The sequence below is a fragment of the Triticum dicoccoides genome, chromosome 4A, assembly GCF_002162155.2.
Source record: "Triticum dicoccoides isolate Atlit2015 ecotype Zavitan chromosome 4A, WEW_v2.0, whole genome shotgun sequence".
NCBI lineage: Eukaryota > Viridiplantae > Streptophyta > Magnoliopsida > Poales > Poaceae > Triticum > Triticum dicoccoides.
Genome location: NC_041386.1, coordinates 64,229,728 through 64,238,558, shown reverse-complemented (window position 1 = coordinate 64,238,558; position 8,831 = coordinate 64,229,728). Strand labels below are relative to the sequence as shown.

The following is an 8,831-nucleotide window of genomic DNA, read 5'->3' as shown; positions in this document are numbered from 1 at the left end:
AAGGCCGGCGCGGACGGCGCGGTCCCGCGGGTAGAGGCAGACGGGCGCGGGCGGCGCGATGGGCTCGGGAGGGCCCGAATCGGGCTCCTCCGGGCCGGCGGCGGGAGGAGGCGGTGGTGACACTTGGCGGCGCGTGGTTGGGAGGCGGTGGCGGCGGATGTCGTGCGGCATGGGCCGGACACGTCCGGTGCGCGGAGGAGGGAAAAATAGGGTTTAGGGTAGGGGAAGATCCAAAATTTTCGGGAGTGATCTATTTATAGAGGTAGAGGGAGCTAGGAAGCTCCAAATGGAGTGCGGTTTTCGGCCACGCGATCATGATCGAATGCTCTAGGTGATAGAAGGGTCTTTGGTGGGTTTTGGCCCAAATTGAAGGGGTGTTGGGCTGCAACACAAACGAGGCCTTCTCGGTCCCTCGGGTAACCGTTGAAGTATCAAACGAAGTCCAAATGGCACGAAACTTGACAGGCGGTCTACCAGTAGTAAACCAAGGCCTCTTGACAAGTCTCGGTCCAATCCAGAAATGTTTAACCCCCACACATTAAAAGAGGTAGAAAGGGGCACCGGAGGAGATAGGAGCGCCGGAATGCAAAACGGACAACAGGGAAAAAGCTCGGATGCATGAGACGAACACGTATGCAAATGCAATGCACATGATGACATGATAAGAGATGCATGACAAAGGCAACAACACACAGAGACAAAAACCCGAACCCGAGGAAATAAAATAACTTAGCGCCGGAAACGGCAAGAGTTGGGATACATATAAGGTAAATTACATCCGGGGTGTTACACCTTCCTTTTCTGTTTCGCGCGGAACAGGGGGTTTACTTTTTCAGCCGGCCGCTCGGTTGCACTAGTGGGCAGCCGACCGCCCACTAGACGTGTCCAATCTAAAAATAAGAGCTCCCGGTTACTCGTTCTCTTTGTTCGATCACTTGATAGTTATCCCTAAAAATAACTTGATGTTTCACCGGTCAACCATTGACTAGTCAGTCATTGACCGGCAAATCGTTGACTATTTGACTCTTTTTGAAAAATATACCTGATATTTTTTAGATTTGGAAAAAGTTCTCGAATTTTGAGAAAAAAAGTTTAGGGATTGAAAATATTTCATGAATTCAAAAACTAATCATGAATACAAAAAAAAAATCAAGAACTAAAAAAAAGTTCATGGATTTGAAGCAGTTTATCAATTTTGATAAAAAAAAAGTTTATGATTTTGTTAAGGTTCATTAATTTTTGAAAAGTACACAAAATTGAAAGAAATCCACGATTTTCTTAAAGTTCAATAATTCAGAAAATATTCACCGGATTTTGCAAAAAATAGAAGTTGATGAATTACAAAAAAGTTCATCAATTTTGAGAAAAAAATCACGGATTTGAAAAAAAAATCACCAATTTTTATTAAATATGAAAAAAAAGAAAAAAGAACAGAAAAAATAAATAAAAACCGCCTAGAAAACCAGAACAAAATGAAGAAACAAAAAAGGTAAAAAAAAGAAAACTAAAAACCAAAAAGAGAGTAAAAAACATAAAACCAAAAGGAGAGTAAAAAAACGAACATACTGGATACTTTAGAAGTTCCGAAAACCAACTTGGAAGCTTCCCAGCCTATAAATAGGCAGCGCCTTCGGCCATGTTGGAGCCGCGTAGGTCGGCACATAGCGTCGTGTCAGGCACCCCCGACTCTCCCGCTATATACACTAGGTCTGGCCCACCTACCTCTCCTTTCCCATTTTTGGAAGGTTCTAGAATCTTCCCATGTGATTTTTTGTCTTTTTTATTTTGGCTTTTTATGTTTATTTTCATTTCTGTTCTTTCCTTTCGTTTATTTTTTGATTTCCGTTTTCCTTTTTTACTTCTTATTTCTAAATTGACGAATATGTTTTGAAATCGAGGAACATTTTACAAATTGGTAAACATTCCAAAATTCGAATGTTTTATTTAAAATTATGAACTATTTTTGAATAACTAAACAATTTCAGAATTTGTGAACACTTTCTATTAATTTGGGAACATTTTTCAGTTTGTGGACATTCTTTGAATTGGCGAATATGTTTTGAATAAACGAACATATTTTTGTAATTTGCGAACATTATTTTGTATTTCGTGAAAATTTTGGAATCAACAAAAATTTCCGAAATTTGGGAACTCTTTGACGAAATATTTCTTTAGTTACAGGAACACGTTTTCAAAATTCTGGACATTATTGGAATCCCGGAATATTTGCCAAAATTTTGAAATGCGGGAACGTTTTTTTAAATTGATATTTTTTAAAACATTATGAACAGTTTGTGAAATCATATAACAGTTCTGAAATTCATGAAAATTTTAAAATATGGGAACAATTTTAAATTCATGAAATGCTTATTTTCAATTATCCCAATCATTTTCCAAAGTTAATAATTAAAAGGAACATAAAAAGAATTAAAAAAACAAAGGCACCAGGCGCCCGTACATGAGTTGGCCTAAATCATGTGCGGGATGAGGAATGGGGGTGCGTGTTTGTGCGGTGTCCCCCGTCCAGATCATTAAATAGGAAGACTCTTTGGCGCATGCCAACCAACTGGCGCTCACGCCAAGCATCTTACCGGTCCACCGAACAACGCTTGGTTAACCGGTTGGTCGTTGACTTCCGTGGAAAAAATCTGGAAGAAATCACACATTTAAGTAATTGAAAAAATTTAAAAACTCATGAATTAGATATTTTTTGTGACCTTGGAAATGTTCTATATATTTTGCAAATTTGAAAAATGTTCATGGATTTAAATAGTTCATAAATGTGGGGAAAATACGCAAAATAAAAAATAATCACAAAAATGAAAAAACTCACAATTTTGAAAAGACTCGCATATTTGGAAAACGAATAATTTTTAAAAATATAAAATTTAAATTTCCACATTTGAAAAATAAAATTAAAAATGAAACTGAAAAACAGAAAAAAAAAATGGAAAATAAAAAATAAATGAAAATCAGCAGAAAACCAAGCAAAAAAAACAATTCAAAAACCCGAACCGGAAGCTTTTCCTAACTTCCCGAAACCGGAGTTAGCTATAACATTATGTTGGCCGGCCTATGACGTGAGCGTGTGGGCGCCGCTTGTGAATAACTTACGAACCTTGCCTAAAAAAAACTTACGAACCAATGCCTTGAGGGTCGAATAGGAAATGCCCTGAAGAGGGCTCACGCCTTTGGCTACTTAAAAGTTATGTCATCCACTCGCTTTTGTCCTTCCTCCTAGCCCGTCTACTATAGTATTAAGTTTACTTATTTTTTCACCAGGTTTCTTTGAAACGCGCAAAAATTGTTTGATGTATTGGCTTACCAAATAAAATTATTTTATTGGTTAAGTCAGTAAAACCGACTCAATTGGCAGCTAAAGTCCATTTTAATGCGTAATTATATATAGTAACAATAAATTGACATGTAAACCACAGTGATTACTTACAAAACATATGTGCACCTCTTGTAACACATGTGCAGCAATTTAGTTACAAAAGGAGCAGAGGACTCAAATATAGTCTAAAACAAAATCAGTGAAGCGTGGCTGCGCTCAAATGGTTAGTGAGTGTTGATGCTTGCCTGCCCGCCCGAGTTCGAATGCAGTGCTCGCATTATCGGATGTGTATGCACCAAACTTCTTTAAAACTTCCACGGGTCTGTCTAACTCCATGAGCTGTATTCTTTTTCTCTAAAAAGGGGAATCATAAAACAGCTCAATTGTAGGTGCACCTCAAAGAGAAAGCTCTCAAGTCTCACTATACCAGAACATATTTCGAGGATGGATACTAAGTGTGTGATAATCTACACTTTTTAAATTAAACATCCCAATCATGATCCTTTTGAACCATCATGTTTGTTATTACTACCTCCATCCAGATTTATTAGTCCTCCTTGCATTTGGGTCAAAGTTTGACCATAGATATAACCAACAAAATATATTTAAATGTAACAAAAATTATATCATTGAAAACTTGTTTCAATACGAATCTGCACATCTTTTTTAAAATTTCCACGGGTCTGGCTAACTCAATACGAATCACAAAATAGCTCAAATTTAGGTACACCTCAAAGAGAAAGCTCTCACTATACCAGAACATATTTCGAGGGTGGATACTGAGTATGTGGAGGCAGAGTCGTTGAGGCGACGGAATATTTGTTGATGAGATGATGTTGGTGAGCGATATTGAGCGATAGAGCGGGTGATTTCAGTCAACTTTTGCTTATTTTAGGCATGTGTTGAGTTTCGATAGTGCAATCATGAAATTGGTCATGTTCTACAATAGTCGGTGGTGTCCTGTTCCTGCGATTAATGTGTAGATGTGTTATATCTCTGGTTCTTCTCCGGTTTTTCTGTAGTGATCTAGGCTCAAATTTCTTCTTAATTAATGGAACATGCAAAGCTTTTATCTCAAGTTCTAAGATGGAAAGAAAGAATGGTACCGTGTCATCTAGGCATACATAGCTGTATGTCTAGATGACTCCAGTTGTTTTGTCGGTGCGTCGACGGAAGGCATTGGATGTGCTGATTTTGTCTTCGTGTTTGTCAAAGCTTAGGGTCTCTTTGATTTGCGGGATTGATAAAGCACAAGAATAGGAAAAACACATGAATAGAGTGTCATGACATACCTATAAAAAAAGTGTCATAACACATCAAATGCTACATGATTATATGATTTATTTGATTGTGCATAAGATAAAATAAATGATTTTTTAAATGATGCTGGAGTGGATGAAAATTTTCCTATGATATGTAGTACAAATGAATTATATGAAAATTTCCTATGCAATGAGATTCTGCGAATCAAAGAAGCCATGTAGGGAAAAACTCATGGGGATTAGAATCCTTCAAAAATTTCTTTGAAATCATAGAGGGCCTTCATTTGCGAAGATGCTAAATAGAGAACGAGCTTCATGGAGCTCATTTAAAAAAAATCAAAATTCACGTTTTGAAGCTTCAAACAATTCTAAAAGAAATTACACACGTTCATTCAAATGCATCTACATGTCTGTAAAATTTGAAGATGCTATACATTATGATGAGAGCTACACTAACAAGACAAAATAGTGATTTTGAAAATGGTGAACAGTACACACACTAATCACTATTAAAAACCCATGAATTTGTCTGTTTTGTGTAGCTTTCATCATAATGTATTTCATCGTCATACTTTATGCACATGTCGAATACAACCATATGAGCGTGTGTAATTCTTTTAGAGTTTCTTGAAACTTCAAAATGTGATCATTTTCCTTTTTTTTTTAAAGAGCTCCATGGAGCTCGTCCTCAAGAACGCCCTACTCCTCCATTTCATTCTAGGCAAGATCCAAGGATCTCAACCTGTATAATTTGACGATGATTGGTTGGAGGTAGGTAGCCTCGAACCTGGAAGGGGGCATCATGAACCACCTCTCCCACACATTCTTCTCGACCATCAACTTCCCCACTATGCCACTGCCTAATAAAGGCCTCCTTTGCAGTTTGCGCGCTGCAGGTAAACGCACGCGTACGTTTTACTTTTCCACCACGATTTTGGATGAAAATTGCAGCGCCGCACGTAGAATCCTGTCTACTAGAATTTTAGATAACTCGGAAATGGATATATCTGATGCCTGAAACCACCCATTGGGTGCCGGCATGTCCACGACGTACTGCATGCGCGGCGCGTGGCGTACAAGTCACGAATACGTGTCGCCGTCAGGCCGAGCTGGGCATATGCCGGTTACCGCGCCGAGCGTGCACAGCCATGCGGCGAGCAGCCAGTGCCGCGCCGGCCGGGACAAAGCCGCCGCGCCAAGTTGCCGCCGCCCGGTAGCTTGGGCGCGCCGCGCACGTCGTCGAGGCGCTCGTTTGACGTCCACGATGCGTTCGCGAGAGCGGGGAGACGTCGATGCTTCCCGCGCGCCTGTCGTCGTCGTCGACCCGCTGTGTCACGTGGGTCGTGCGCGCGACGTTCAACCGAGAGTATACGACCACATACATACATGTGTCTGTCACCTTCCATGCGTGGCACGCCACTTATATCGTGTTCACACGGACATTGCCATCTGCACGTACATACGATACCATACGTACCGCCAAGTGCTCGGCATCTTGCTACCCACATGAACTACCACCCCAAGCAGCTTATCAAAGCCAAGTACATTACATTTATATTTTGGATTTCTTCATGTGAGTGATGATCCTGATCCAGTACCATGGACAGAGACGGTGAGAGCGCGAAATTTATCTTACCGAAGTGGGCGCATAGCGCGCGTCGTCATCACAAGATATACTCGATCTCGAACGCCGGAGACCTGCCGTCTACGGCAGTACGGCACGGCCGCACGGCCGCTGTGTGGCCGAACCGCGCCAGCGCCACCCACCCGCCCCGCCACGGTGTCGACCAGCCATCAGCCCCCTATATATAAGTCCATGAGTAGATGCTTATGGTCATATACCGCCACCTAATTAACCAGCCCCTGATCCCAGAGAGACCAAGAGATGGCCTCCTTCTCCAAGCAGGCGGCACTCTTCTTGCTGGCAGCGCTGCTGCTGTGCCTCCTCTGCACCAGAGGGCAGGCAGCAAGGCCTCCAAAAATCACAGGTACGTGCAATAAGCAATCAATCTAACGTGTATATACTTCATAATGCAGACTGGCTCTGGCAATCGTACGTTCGTTAATTTTTTTGATCACTTTATCTGCAGGGTTCTGGCTCCGCCATCTCTCATGAGAAGATTGCCGCAGGAACCGGGATGGAAATGGAGCAGGAAGATCAGGAGGCGATGAGAGGATGCGAGGGAGGGGAAGGAGTGGAGGAGTGCCTGATGAGGAGGACCCTCGTCGCTCACACCGACTACATCTACACCCAGGGGAAGCACAACTAGACGGTGTGCTGAAAGCCTGAAACCCTGAAGCTGTTGGTGCTTACGAAGGACTCCGTGAACTGAAGGCCATATCTGGATGATCGCATGCTTAAGCAGGCCCTACTTAAGAAAGGCATTTTTCATGAGCTCGTCGGTCTGTTCTGCAGTCCCATGCATCGTCTGTGAATTACAGCTATAGTCGCCGCCTCCTTGTATTTTCCCTGTTTCCTTGTTTTCAGGTCATGTATCTGTTCTCGACTCGAAATTTTATCATCATGTATGTACTTATTGAATATATTATCTCTTTATCTATACACCGAATACTAATGTTATACACACCGAATACTAATGTTATACGTACTGTTCTTCGTGATTGATTAAAGCTATGGAGTTAAGACGACGATTGTTAGTTAGACAACCCGATGTCATATAAGATGCCTACACGGAAAGGAACTATCGAAGAAAATGCAGAGATGACCACACGCAGTCAGGATTAGACCACCGGCCTACCTGCTGGCTATTATAAGCATTGACTTTGCACTTGTCATAGTTCCTTTTGCTCCATCTATCTATTACTTCATCATTGTTTGTCGTACTCCTAGTGGCCAAATGAATGATAAAGTTTTCGTAGCAGTTGAATCTCGGCACTTTCTGGATGCCTTGTTGCCTTGTTGGTCAACTCTCTTATTAGCTGGTCGAGGAGCTGGTTCTGCTCAGAATGCTTTTATGCAGCCCGGGCGGTCGCCACTTAAATTTTTCTTAGAGAACATGCCTCAGTTCTTTATAACTGTAATTAACAACGTACCTTTGATCCACTTCCAATGCATCGATGCTAAGATAAGTAGTTAAGCACATTAAAAGTTAAGCAACTAATGCCCCCAATGCATATGTGCTTAACTTGTCGTAGCTAAGCATTCTTCATTTAATGATTTTGAAACTAAAGTTCTTCATGCAGTGATGGGCTTCTTTCATTTAAGTGTTTTGCTTAGGTTCACACATTTGGCACTGTTTCTTCCTGGGTAACCACACTCATCTCTCTTCTCTTAATTACCTTGCCATATCAGATTTTTCGCTTACATGGCAGCCTTAGTACCTGTACAAGATGGAGCATTGGGAGAGGTCTAAGTAAACTCATGTAAGTTGTTTGTACGGTTGTAACTCATAAATCCATGGCCCAATCCCCGCGTCGTCCTTGGGCGACATAGGAAATCCTAGCCGGCCACCGCAGCCAGTAGATGCGGCCATCCGTGTACGGCGGCAGCGGGACTGATTTCCTCACGCGGCTCCTCTTTCCCAAGATATTCTAGGCCTAAGCGGTGAAGCAAGCTCAAGGCAAGACATGCTAGGCAACAATCTAATTAACAAGTCAACACGCATACAAAGCAAGTTAAGGCATGGGAAAGAATAACCACAAGTGAGTCAAGGACACGGATTTTATCCGAAGTTCACACTCTTTTGGGAGTGTCGGAGCTAAATTCGATAGATCTTTAGGTAGGGGGTCATAAGTTAGATGTCTTGCAATGATGGTAACAAGGACACGGGATGTACCCAGGTTCAGGATCTCCGAGGAGATAAAGCCCTACATCATGCTTGTGCATTATTGCTTTGGCATGTGTACAAAGTATAGGTAAACTACCAAGAGATTGAGTATCATTTCTACGAGCCAGACCCCTTAGTTTAAATAAGATATAAGGGAGAGTACTATGTGTACAAGATCCTAGTCGGGTATGTACGGGGAGATAGATTCATCCATGAATCCAGCATCTTGTCGTGTATGGCAAGTCTTCTGGATCATCCTTATACACGTCATGGGCTATCGATGCAGCCCAGGACGGAACCGACAAGGGGCCTCAGCCCGGCCCACGAGGTCGGAAGTTGACGTGGTGACACGCCCCTTAGCCAGGACATGGTCAAGGAGTGCTAGTCTCCGTTGGAATAGTGTCGAAGCCAAAGCTCTGGAACAGCAGCAAGTGGCTCACATAC

General features: G+C 42.1%; 1 long non-coding RNA gene across 1 annotated transcript; it reads left to right on the top strand.

Moving 5' to 3' along the window:
* Nucleotides 1-6,438: 6,438 nt before the first annotated feature.
* On the top strand, nucleotides 6,439-7,162 carry LOC119288683. The gene is made up of 2 exons (XR_005141249.1): nucleotides 6,439-6,587; nucleotides 6,690-7,162. It is a non-coding gene; the product is annotated as an uncharacterized LOC119288683 (long non-coding RNA).
* Nucleotides 7,163-8,831: the final 1,669 nt, after the last annotated feature.